Source organism: Leucoraja erinacea, chromosome 30 (assembly GCF_028641065.1).
Source record: "Leucoraja erinacea ecotype New England chromosome 30, Leri_hhj_1, whole genome shotgun sequence".
In the NCBI taxonomy this organism is placed as follows: Eukaryota; Metazoa; Chordata; class Chondrichthyes; order Rajiformes; family Rajidae; genus Leucoraja; species Leucoraja erinaceus.
In genome coordinates, this window is record NC_073406.1 from 17,376,242 (window position 1) to 17,389,527 (window position 13,286).

Below are 13,286 nucleotides of genomic sequence, written 5' to 3' on the forward strand. Positions count from 1 at the left end.
AGCTGCTAAAGTAAGTCCTTGTGAGCCTCATTCTGTCATCACCAGATTGCTGAGAGGGCAAGAGGAGGAAGACTATCTGATTTCTCTGGACCACCCGCCATCTTTGTACCACCCCAACCATGTTTTCCATAAGTTCGTAAGTGATAGTGGAATTAGGCCATTCGGCCCATCAAGTCTACTCCGTCATTCTATCTTGGCTGATCTATCTCTACCTCTAACCCCATTCTCCTTCCTTCTCCCTATAACCCCTGAGACCTGAACTAATCCAGAATCTATCTATCTCTGCCTCAAAAATATCTATTGCAATGAAGTCCACACATTCCCCATATACTGACTAAAGAAATCCTCCTCATCGCTTTCATAGAATCATAGAAAATAGGTGTAGGAGTAGGCAATTCGGCATTTCGAGCCTGCACCGCCATTCAATATGATCATGGCTGATCATCCAACTCAGTATCCTGCACCTGCCTTCTCTCCATATCCCCTGATTCCTTTAGCCACAAGGGCCACATCTAACTTCCTCTTAAATATAGCCAATGAACTGGCCTCAACTACCTTCTGTGGCAGAGAATTCCACAGATTCACCTAAAGGAACGTCCTTTAAATCTGAGGCTATGACCTCTGGTCCTAGACTCTCCCACTAGTGGAAACATCCTCTCCACATCCACTCTATCAAGCTTTCTCCCATGTCCTTACCACAATCAGCTTAAAGAAGGCTCACAACCCGAAACGTCATCCATTCATCCATCCACCACAGGTGCTGCCGACCCACTGTGTTCCTCCAGCACTTTGCGTCCTACGCAGTTCCTTGTGTCTCCGTCATTCGCTAGTTCCCGCTTTGGGTCACCCGATCAACACCAAACTGGAATCAGAGCTGGCTCAGTGCCGCTCCGTGGATAACCAGGCAAAGTATTAATCACCATGGCAGTTCCACACCACTTACCAGTTCCGCCAACTGTGTGGAGATTAATGGGTGGAGACAATTTCTCCAGACTTGTCTCAAAGCGAGTGTCCCTGATCAGATACATCAAACCGTTGTGCCCTCAAAGGTGTTGTGTGGGATATCAATCACGTAAAGGTGATGCAGTTATGGTTCGGAAAGAAATGAATGCTCAATGCACTTTGCAATGTTTTTTTTTTACAAAGCAGCGTTTAAGGAATATGTGGAATTTATGGTTACCATGCAACTATCCGTCACAGTATCAATCCTCTAATTCAATTCCATTCAATTTATTGCCAGGAAGAAAAGCATTAACTTTTGCAATGAACAAGAAGACCTGACTGGAGCTGTGTGTCATTTTGCACCAAAACAGGACATGCAAAACTAAGAGCAAATGCAATCACAAATACTTTTTCGAGGCATTTGTTTTCCTTCCGAAAGGAAGTCTGAAGAAAAGCTCTCCCTTTTTTGAGAGGGGGTTAGAAATCAGACAAGCACAGCGCAATCCTCTCGTCTCCTCATTAAACAAAACCCGAAAATGTCTATTCATTTCATCATCAAGTGAATTCACCATCAGCTGAATGAAAAAGGCAACAATGCATAACAATTTCATAATTTACATACTTTAGATAAAATAATTGCTGTTGTTTGGGCCGGATGAATGTACAGACAACCAGGCTGAAGTCCAAAAAACCTTTCATCTTTGTTTAAATAATTCATAAAGGTTTGTTAGTACAGTAATGATATTTTTTGCTTTCTTGAACATATCATGCAGCTGTCAATTCTATTCCCCATTTTATTGATATAGAAATTGTAAATCCCTTACAGAGTAATGATTTGAAATGTTTGGCATTCAAATGAACAGCAGAAACATTTTATTTTGTACATTTCCCAGGATTATTTTCCCTTTGCAACCCAACTTCTCACGAATTTAGTCCAATATTTTCATAAATTGTATCCTCAGTGTGATCAGTGGGCCAGATGAGTGTCTTTTGGTAAATGCTCATTGTCAAAAATGTAAACCAGTCTCTTTACATATACCGAAAAGTAACATCTTCGACTAAAATATCTGAAAACAAAAGTAGCCTTCCAGCCAAGACAACATTCAGGGGAAGAAGTTGAGAGGAAATATTAAACTTACCGTTTATTCTGCTGGCGAGCAGTTTCAAGTGCTTTCCTTGGTCAGAATTCCCAAGGAGAAGGTGAGGGAATCTGACAAATACCTGTGGATCTGCAACAGGGAACTGGAGCTCATCTGCAGCTTTGCACCCTTTGTGATCCTTGGCTGAAAAATAAATCTCTGCCAGCAACATGTGTCATTCTAAGCGCACACTTCCTTCATCGCAAGGCTGCTGCCTTTGTGTTATCAATTACCAGTGGTCATTAGTCCTTTCAATAAAAAACACTCACAAAGCTTGAATGAGAGCTTCAGATGGAAATATCTGATGAGGCCGACTTTGGTAACAGCATTATAAGGGCATCATTAGCCAGACTGTTTGTCAGCATGTAACCATGGCGATCGACGCGTAGCTGTGTCTCTTCCTTAAAGGACACTGCAAAGTCTGCAACCAAATTTTCTGTTTTTCACTGCTCTGTTAATTCAATTTTGCTTCCCGAATACACAGTGGAATAATTTTCTCCGCGCAGGCAGCGACGAAGCAAATGTTATTTATCAAGAAGCGGGGGGTGTGTCAAGTTCGTTGCACTATGTTGGAAAATGGCATTGCAAACCCACCAGCCTTCTGAGGTAGAGTCAGTATTTCCACAGCGCACAGACTATGCACATCCTCACACGCTCACTGCTCGACTTCCTAAGTCAACTGGGGACTTCCAATTCTTGCACATAACAGAAGCAGCAATAAAAATGTTATGGGATGGTCAATGTTAGAGTCTGCGTGCAGGCTCAGTAATGGGATGGTACCTGATGCATATTTCTTGCATAAAATGGATGCAAGAGGGTCTCAATGAAAGTGGACAATCTAAGAGCCATTTTAACACTGAATGATCACACTTACTGACCGCAGGATTGCAGGCTGTAACGTTCAGGTTTTCCAATCCAGAACGAGGTCTGCAAGAAGATTATCCTGCACATTATCAGGATAAAATTAAATTTCTAAGATTATTTAAAGATATCCATCAGGCTGGTCCTAAGGCAGCAAAGGCCGCAATACCTAGACTAGCCCCTGCAAAGCTGAGGTCAATTGGAAAGGTGGAGCATGGTGTTAACTGTTGACAGGCGATGAACAGATCATCAGAACACATTCTATTCCACAGACTTGTTGCACCTTGATATACAAGAAATAGCATTAAAAAAGCATCTTATTTATTTTGTGCACTCCCGGTTGAAACCAAAATGAGCACCTGTCAGCGGTTCCCAGTCAGTATGGTCCACTGGCAATCATTGATTGATTGGTTGATTGAAAGATACAGCATGGAAACAGGCCCTTCGGCCCACTGAGTCCACCCTGGCCACTGATCACCCGCTCACACCAGCTTTATGTTATCCCGCTTTCGCATCCACGCTCTACACAGTGACTAGGGGCAATTTACAGAGGACAATTAACCTACAAACCCAATCTTTTGCTTGTGGGAGGAGACCAGAGCGCCCGGAGGAAACCCATGCGGTCACAAGGAAAATGTGCAAACTCCACACAAACAGCATCCTAGATCAGGATCGAACCTGGGCCTCTGGCGCAATGAGGGAACAGTTCTGCCGTGTTGGTGATAATGTCCGTTACACAGCCAATTGATTGACTGAGCTGCAGTCCTGGGATTGTATTTGTCCTGCTTGTTGTGCATGGGAAACTCCTGTGCAATTTTTCACATTGCAGGTAGATACTGGTGTTATACAAGTACAGCTATAGAGGTGCAACTGCATCAGAAATAAAGCTAGGATGAGCTTAATGGTGAGCGGTAGGCTGCAGAGGTAAGTTACGCGAGTGGACATACAGCAAGTAAAATCCTATCTAGAAAAGTACAGTGTGATGTATTTGGAGAGGAAAAACAAGGAATGAGGGAATGTATAATATATGGGACGTCTCCGATTGCAAAGAACTTGCCTGCAAATCCCAAAATTTAGTATCAGTATCATCATCAGTTTAGCTTTTGTCACATTTATTGTCACCGAGGTACGGTGAAAATCTTTTGTTGCGTGCTAACCAGTCAGTGGAAAGACATTACAATCGAACCATTCACATTGTATAATATTTAGTGCAAGATAAAGCCAGTAAAGTTCAATCAAAGACAGTCGAGGGTCACCAATAAGATACGATATGATAGAACTTTATTTATCCTAGGAGGGAAATTGCTCTGCCAACAATCATTAAACACAAGACACATAAAACATGACATTAAAGTGACGAGTGGAAAGTCCAGGATTTGGGATGTGCAAAGATTGGGGAGGGGGAAGGGGAGTCAGTCTACCCCACAACAGAAGGGAGAGGAGTTGTACAGTTTGATAGCCACAGGGAAAAATGATCTCATGTGGCATTCTGCGCTACATCTTGGTGGAACCAGTCTGTTGCTGAAGGCACTCCTCAGGTTGACCAGTGTGCCATGGAGGGGGTGAGCTGTATTGTCCAAGATGCTTCACAGTTTGAGGAGGATAGTAGTTCAGGACTGCTCTCTAGTTGTGATAAGATGGTTCAGTTACCTGATAACAGCTGGGAAGAAATTGTCCCTAAATCTGATGGTGGGGGAGAAGAGGGAGTGGCCCATGTGCGACTTGTCCTTGATTATGCTGCTGGCCTTGCCGATGCAGCGTGAAGCGTAAATGGAGTTAATGGAAGGGAAGTTGGTTTGTGAGATGGTCTGGGCTGCATCCACAATTCGCTGCAATTTCTCGTGGTCTTGGATGGAGCTGTTCCCAAAGCAAGCTGTGATATATCCCGCTAAAGTACGGGTAAATGAAGTTTACTCAACTTTATTGGCCAAAACATACAATACAGAAACACAGTGGCCAAAGCTGAACTGCATGAAATACTCAGCAAGAATAAAGGGAGTAGTTTTGGAGACCATATCATAACATTTAAAGGTGTTATTGTGGTAGAAGAGATGAAGAGATGATTCATGAGGTTTCACCTTCCCCACCCCCACTACGCATCTTCCACAGATATCCCTCCCTCTTGCTTTACATTTCACTCCTTTTCTCTCCTTATCTTAAGTCTTGTGCCTCCTTTTCATCTGTAGCTTTTGTCCTTCACCCATCTATCCAACAAACCCTCCTCACCTGTATCTACTTATCATTTGTGTAGGAAGGAACTGCAGATGCTGGTTTAATCCGAAGATGGACACAAAAAGCTGGCGTAGGTCAGCGGGTCAGACAGCATCTCTGGAGAAAAGGAATAGGAGACGTTTCAGGTCGAGATACTGCTTCAGACCCTTTGACAGTCGTTGCCCCGCTTTAGACTTTAGGGATAAAGCATGGAAACAGGCCCTTCAGCCCACGTCGACTAGTACACTAACACTATCCTACACACAGGACAATTTACAATTTTTACCAAAGCCAATTAACCTACAAACCTGCACGTCTTTGGAGCGTGGGAGGAAACCAGAGCACCTGGAGAAAACTCACGTGGTCACAGGAAGAACATACAAAACCTGTATAGACAGCTGCCGTAGTCAGGACAAAACTCGGATCTCTGGAACTGTCCCACTTAGGTCGAGGAGACCTGCAACATTCTACCACCTCCCACCCATATGTTGAAAACCTTCCTCGACTATGAAGAAAACCGGCTTCGACTGGACCTGCGACTAAAAAATTATTGATTTTTAAAGCAGCAACCTATTTTTAGTCGAGACCGGTTTTAAACATAATGAAAAAATAGCAGCAACCTAGATGAAGCCTCGACCACGTGGAAACCACTTTCGACCATTAGGGAGAGTGACCAAAACCGGTGACCTCATGGAAACCTTGGGTGGCGGGCAAGGTCACCAGAGGTTCAGATTCAGATTCAGATTCAATTTTAATTGTCATTGTCAGTGTACAGTACAGAGACAACGAAATGCATTTAGCATCTCCTTTGAAGAGCGACATAGCAAACGATTATGAATAAAAAAAAAAAAAAAAAAAAAAAAAAGAAGTGTCCGGGGGGGGGGGGGGGGGGGGTGATTGGCAGTCACCGAGGTACGTTGTTTAGTAGAGTGACAGCGGCCGGAAAGAAGCTGTTCCTCGACCTGCTGGTTCGGCAACGGAGAGACCTGTAGAGGTTGCTGTTTAGGTCTCCTCAGTGGGACAGGGGCCTTAAGGCAGCAGCTCTACCACTGCACCACCTCTGCCTCTCTCTTCCAGCTTTCTCCCTTCTACTCCATCAGTCTGAGGAAGGGTTCCGACCCAAAACGTCATCTGTCTATTCAAACCACAAATGCTGCCTAATCTACTGAGTTGCTCTGTGTTTCTCCATGCGGTTGTTCTCGGAGCTAGAAAACTGCAACTACCAGGGTTGTATCCCGTATGGCAAGGTAGATGGAGGGTAGATTTTTTTTTAAGTGTCTAAAAGCTCTGAGACGCAAAGAGAGGTAGAGAAGTTTCCATTTCCCTTTGAACGATTAGAAAGGTGTTATGACAAAAATTCACCCAAGAACTGGTGGAATCTGGAACTCGCTGCCTGAAGGAGGGGTGGAGGCAGAAAATGTCACAACGATTAAAAGAACCCTGGATGAACTTTTGAAGCAGATTGACCTACAAAAACTGCCGAACAAGAGCTGGAATGGAATATAGAATTTCAGGTAGTTGAGATCATATGATTCCTTCCTATACCATTAATTACATTGGTTCTGGCTGATCTAGAAGGGGAGGCTTTTGCTGATCTCAGCTGTTGTTCGATGGACAAGGAACAAATTGGAACTACTGAAGACCGGTTTCTGAGAAAATGGGAGCATTAGTGCAGAGCTTGGCCTCGCGGTGAAGAAGACTACAAAAGCTTCAGCCATGCCTTTCACGTCAATTCCCTGCATATCCATGTGCCTATCCAAAACCCTCCCTAATGCCACTAATGTATCTGCCTCATCATCACACCTAGCCGCAGGTTCCAGGCACACTCCACTCTCCATATAAAAAAGTTGCTCCGTACAATTTTTTCCATCTCACCTTAAATCTCTCCACCCAGAGAGTTGTGAATTTGTGGAATTCTCTGCCTCAGAAGGCAGTGGAGGCCAATTCTCAGGATGCTTTAGTTAGGTAGACCTCATAGCGGAGTCAAAGGGAGATATGAGGAGAAGGCAGGAACGGGGTACTGATTGTGGATGATCAGCCATCATCACAATGAATGGCGGTGCTGGCTCGGGGCTGGATGGCCTACTTCTGCACCTATTGTCTATTCTTTGACATTTACATCCTGAGAAAAAGGTTCTGACTGTCTACCCTATCGGTGCCCCACAATTCTATATACTTCTATCAGGTCTGCCCCTTAGCCTTTGACAGAATAGGGTGTTATAGCTTTACAGCATTGCAGTTACAGGGAAGATGTGCCACATCCACAATGAGGTAGGTTGGAAAAATATCGGGATTACACACTAGTTTATGGGAGGATGGAAGTTGATTGAAGGATAAAAATAGGCCAAGAGATAATCTCCTGGCTCTTCTAGTGTGTAAGATAGTGTGAATGTGCGGGGATCGCTGGTCGGTGCGGACTTGGTGAGTCGAAGGGCCTGATTCCGCACTGTATTGCCAATCTAAACCAAACTAAAAATAAATCTTAACAATGGGAAGTGCCTTGGGATTTTTCAGCAGGGCCATGATTTAACGGCTCAGCCTGCAGAGTCACGAGGAACTGCAGATGCTCGAATCTTGAGCAAAGTGCTGCAGCAACTCAGCGGGTCGGGCAACATCCGTGGTGGGAATGGACAGACGCCATTTTGGGTTGGGACCCTTCTTTACTCCAGGTTCGATTAAGATAAGAACGTTGACAGTGGGAGAGGTGAGGAGGGAGATTGGGGGAGAAGGAGGAATAGAGGGAGAGGAGTGGGGGAGGTAGGGAGTGGGTAGAGGAGGGCAGTGTGGGAGGTGAGGAGGGATAGTGGGGGGGATAGGGGGAGGTGAGGAGTGGGGGATAGAGGGTTAGGGAGGGGAGAAGAGTTATGGAGGGAGGGACGGAGGGAGGGAGGGAGGGAGGGAGGGAGTGACTCAGGGTAGGGGAAAGGAGGTGAGGGAGGGATTGGGGAGGGGAGGAGGAGAGTGGAAAGAAGAGGGAGGACAAAGAGGAGGGGGAGGGAGTGCTGTGGGATAAGGGGAAAAGAACCGGGCCTGCGCAGTTGGGGGCTATGGGTGAGTGGTGGAATATTCTGTTGGGGAATGGGTTGCGTTGGGGGACAGGGACCCAACGGGTCCCACTTAGTCCAGTATATATTTAATATCAAACAATGACAGGTGTTTATTATACCTGGGTGAGGGGCCAGTCAACCCCTTAGCAACACCCTAGCCAATCAATCGCTTAGCAACTTCTCAGCAGCCCCTTAGCAACACTCTAGCCAATCAATCGCTTAGCAACTTCTTAGCAGCCCCTTAGCAGCGTGATCATGTTTTTCAGTCATTGTGGCCCAGCCGAATCCATATTTTGGCTATTGCAGGCGCTCAGCATCTGGCCGTGTGACTTAGCTATGCACCATTCTCCACGTGGCATTTAGCCAAGAAAGTTAATATTTAGTAAGCATGTTGCAGTGTCCACATGGTCAAGTATCTCGACATCCTCTCTGGTTCCGAAATTTAGAAATATAGAAAATAGGTGCAGGAGGGGACCATTCGGCCCTTCGAGCCAGCACCGCCATTCATTGTAAACATGGCTGATCGTCCCCAATCAATAACTCGTACCTGTCTTCTCCCCATATCCCTTGATTCCACCAGCCCCTAGAGTTCTATCTAATTCTCTCTTAAATCCATCCAGTGATTTGGCCTCCACTGCCCTCTGTGACAGGAAATTCCACAAATTCACAACTCTCTGGGTGAAAAGGTTTTTTCTCACCTCAGTTTTAAATGGCCTCCCCTTTAAGACTGTGACCCCTGGTTCTGGACTCGCACAACATTGGGAACAATTTTCCTGCATCTAGCTTGTCCAGTCCTTTTATATTTTTATGTGTCTATAAGATTCCCCTCATCTGTCTAAACTCCAGTGAATACAAGTCTAGTCTTTTCAATCTTTCCTCCACATTTACTACAACACAACAATAAATCTTAACAATGGGAAGTATTTAAACTAAACAAATGACTCCCTCTGCTCATTCCCTTCACTTGTGTTAATGGTGGATATCCACTGAGAAAGGCAACTGTATCCTGGGATGTCAGGACTTTCATATGAAGAAAGTCTGGATAGACTCGGCTTATACTCGCTAGAATTTAGGAGATTGAGGGGGGATCTTATAGAAACTTACAAAATTCTTAAGAGGTTGGACAGGCTAGATGCAGGAAGATTGTTCCCGATGTTGGGGAAGTCCAGGACAAGGGATCACAGCTTAAGGATAAGGGGAAAATCCTTTAACATTTTTCACACAGAGAGTGGTGAATCTCTGGAACTCTCTGCCACAGAGGGTAGTTGAGGCCAGTTCATTGGCTATATTTAAGAGGGTGTTAGATGTGGCCCTTGTGGCTAAAGGGGTCAGGGGGTATGGAGAGAAGGCAGGTACAGGATACCGAGAAGGATGATCAGCCATGATCATATTGAATGGCGGTGCAGGCTCGAAGGGCCAAATGGCCTACTCCTGCACCTATTTTCTATGTATCTATGTATAGCTTCCTGTGTGATTCACCAGCCAGTTCACCCTCCACCAGTGTCCTTTCATTAGATTGTGTCTCAACTACACTTGCCCTGCTCTGTACGGCTCCTCGTGACTGACAAGAGGCAGAAATTTTCAGCCCCTCGCCGAGTAAGATCACTTCACCCTGTGTCCCACTGACAGATATCTTTCCTAGAAGGCTGATAGTGAACCAGCTGGCTTGTTATGACATGGCCACCATTACTGAGACGGGCTTACATTTTTTCAAAATCCCAGGTCTGTTTAATTACTTGAATTTCAAGTCCCCAGCTGTCATGTTGGGACACAAACAAGTTTCGAGATCAGAGGTTCTGCTTGTCCAGTACCCACATGCTAGGCAACTGTCCCCTCATCACATGTGTCCACATCTGGCTCCTTGACAGCTGGCCTTTACTTCATTTGCAGTCAGACGGAGCTCGGCAGAGAATCTGCGTTCCCAAGAGAATCTTCCTGGCTGTGTAGGAAGGAACTGCAGATGCTGGTTTACACCGAAGATAGACACAAAATGCCGGGGTAACTCAGTGGGACAGGCAGCGTCTCTGGAGAGAAGGCACTTTTCACTGCACCTCGATGCACGTGACAACTAACTAAACTGAACTGAAGTATGGGTGGCGTGTCACCCATTCCTTCTCGCCAGAGATGCTGCCTGTCCCGCTGAGTTACTCCAGCATTCTGTGCCTATCTTCATGGTTGTGATCACTTGCTGCATAACTTCATCTCAAGAGGCGTAGGAAGGGGAAGGGCAGGGGAACTGCCGGGGCACATGTGGAATAGTGCTTCATCCAAATCAGCACTCCCAACCACATTCCAGCAGAAATCCAACCAATATTCGCAGTGGCCATACTGCCATCCTCCCAATGCCTTTAACAATTGCAGCACAGAAACAGGCCATCTCGGCCCTTCTAGTCTTTTCAATCTTTCCTCCACATTTACTACAACACAACAATAAACCTTAACAATGGGAAGTATTTAAAGTAAACAAATGACTCCCTCCGCTTGTTCCCTTCCCTTGTGTTAATGGTGGATATCCACTGAGAAAGGTCTTATAGGTCTTGTAGGCCTTATAATTATTTCTAATATAGAAAACCACATAGTTCAGGAAACAAGACAAAGTCATCAAATTATCCTACTCCATCACAGTTTAGCAGTCACCAGAAATAGTTATGTATTAGCAATCTGTGAAGCTCCACATACACTGATATGTAAAGTGAGGATCATGAGGCCATTGGGTGCAATAACAGGGCGGTACAGTGGTGCAGCAGGTAGAGCTGCTGCCTCACAGCACCAGACACCTGAGTTTGATCCTGACCTCTGTGTGAAGTTTGCATGTTCTCCCTGTGACCGCGTGGGTTTCCTCAGGGTGCCCTGGTTTACTCCCGCACCCCAAAGGTTGTAGGTTAATTGGCCTCTGTAAAATTGCTGCGAATTGGAGCTGATGTGAAAGTGGAATAACATAGAACAAATGTGAGCGGGTGATCGATGGTCAGCATGGACTTGGTGGGCTGAAGGGCCTTTCTCCACACTGCATCTCTAAACTAAAACATCATTTTTTTAAATCATTATTTCTGCACACTCCAAGGCTGAAACATGAGCGATGTTTTGTATTGAATGCATGGAATTGTTCAATAAAGATTGAATGAACGCCATCGCATGTCACCTGATATGAATGACTACAAATATTATGAATAAAGTATAGCCTTTGAAGAAGACAAAACACCTTGAAAACAGTAAATACTAGAATCTCAGCTTCTGTGGGGAGAGAATCAAAGTTAGTATTTCAAGGTGAAGTGGATCATTAACCATAGCCACTTGTATCAAGAGGTGAAAGATCCAGTCTCTGAATTGTGGTGTACAGTGAAAGATGACACCTTTTGATGTATTCTTTATGTGCCTGTCCCACTTAGGCGATTATTTATGACAACTACAGGTGACTAGTTTGTCGCCTCATGTTAGCGATGGTCGCCTGGAGTAGTCTCCTCGGTCGCACAAAAAGTCATAGCGTCTTTCAACATGTTGAACATTTTTCGCCGACAGTGGGTTTGACGCCAATGAGTGTCGCCGGGATGACGTAGGCTGTCACAGGTTTTTCGGCGACCTGCTACAACTATGGCAGTCGCCGGCAGTTGCCTAAAAAATCGTCAAGTGGAACAGGCCCATTAAGGATGAGCAATAAATGTTGGTCTTGCTAGTGATGCCCTCGTAGGTACAGCATACATCAATAGACCTACTCCCTGGAATGGAAAGGTTATGTAAATAGCACAAGACCAAGGATGATTGTCATGGTGGACGCAATGATCATTTCGTGGCTTTTGGAACCTTAGTACTACCTAGTTAGAGTAGGGTAATGGTTCTAGTTTAGTTTAGTTTAGTGATGCAGCATGGAAACAGGCCCTTCGGCCCACCGAGTCCACACCGACCGGGGATCCCCGCACACCAACACTATCCTACACCCACTGGGGACAATCTTACATTCATACCAAGCCAATTAATCTACAAACCTGTATGTCTTTTTTTTTTGTTTTTGTTTTTGTTTTGTTTTGTTTTGTTTATTTTATTAGAAGTTAATACAGCACAAAACAGTACAGTGGAACCTAATATTAGGTGCCAACTATGTAATACCGTAATCCATTCTAGGTACACCTCTAGTTTTATGTTATGAGAAGGAAGTAAGCAAGACAAGAAAAAGAAAACAATAGAAAGAGGAAAAAGTGGAGATGGTAGAGAGTAGAAAAACATGAAGTGTGTATATAAAAAATAAAAAAGAAAGAGAGAAAGTGGAAAGTAGAAATAGAAGAGAAGGCCCCTTAATAGAGAATTTTTCAAATCTGTATTCGGAGATGTAGATCTATCCGCGTCATGAACTGAAATCAGCAATCTTTACGGTACCGCTGCATCACATGATTCCAAAAAGTCGATGAAAGGAGACCAATTCCTTAAGAATTGGTCATATTTATCTATTAGTCGGAGTCTCATTTCTTCAACCTGTACGTCTTTGAAGCGTTGAAAGAAACCGAAGATCTCAGAGAAAATCCACGCAAGTCACGGGGAGAATGTAGAAGCTCCGTACATACAAGCGCCCATAGTCAGGATCGAACCCGGGACTCTGGAGCTGTAAAGCAGCAACTCTATCCCTGCGCCACTGTGCTGCCGGTTGCATTATCCTGGATTTGAGGCGACTAGATATAAGGAGAGGTTGGACTAACTTGGATTGTTTTCTCCAGAGTGTCGAAGATTAAGGGAGACCTGATAGGATTGTATAAAATCATGAGAGGTATGGATAGGGTAAACAGTCAGAACCTTTTCCCAAGGTTGGAAATATCAAAGACTAGATGGCATAGCTTTAAAGTCAGAGAGGGAAAGTTTAAAGGAGGTGTGTTGGGCAAGTTCTTCACATGGAGAGTGGTGGGTGCCTGGAACGTATTGCTAGAGTAGATGGTGGAGGCCAAAGTAATAACAACCTCCTCCAACCTCATCTATTACATCCGCTGTTCTAGGTGTCAACTGCTCTACATCAGTGAGACCAAGCGCAGGCTTGGCGATCGCTTTACCCAATACCTCCGCACAGTTCTTTTTTTTTTTTTGCGAACTGACCTCCGCACAG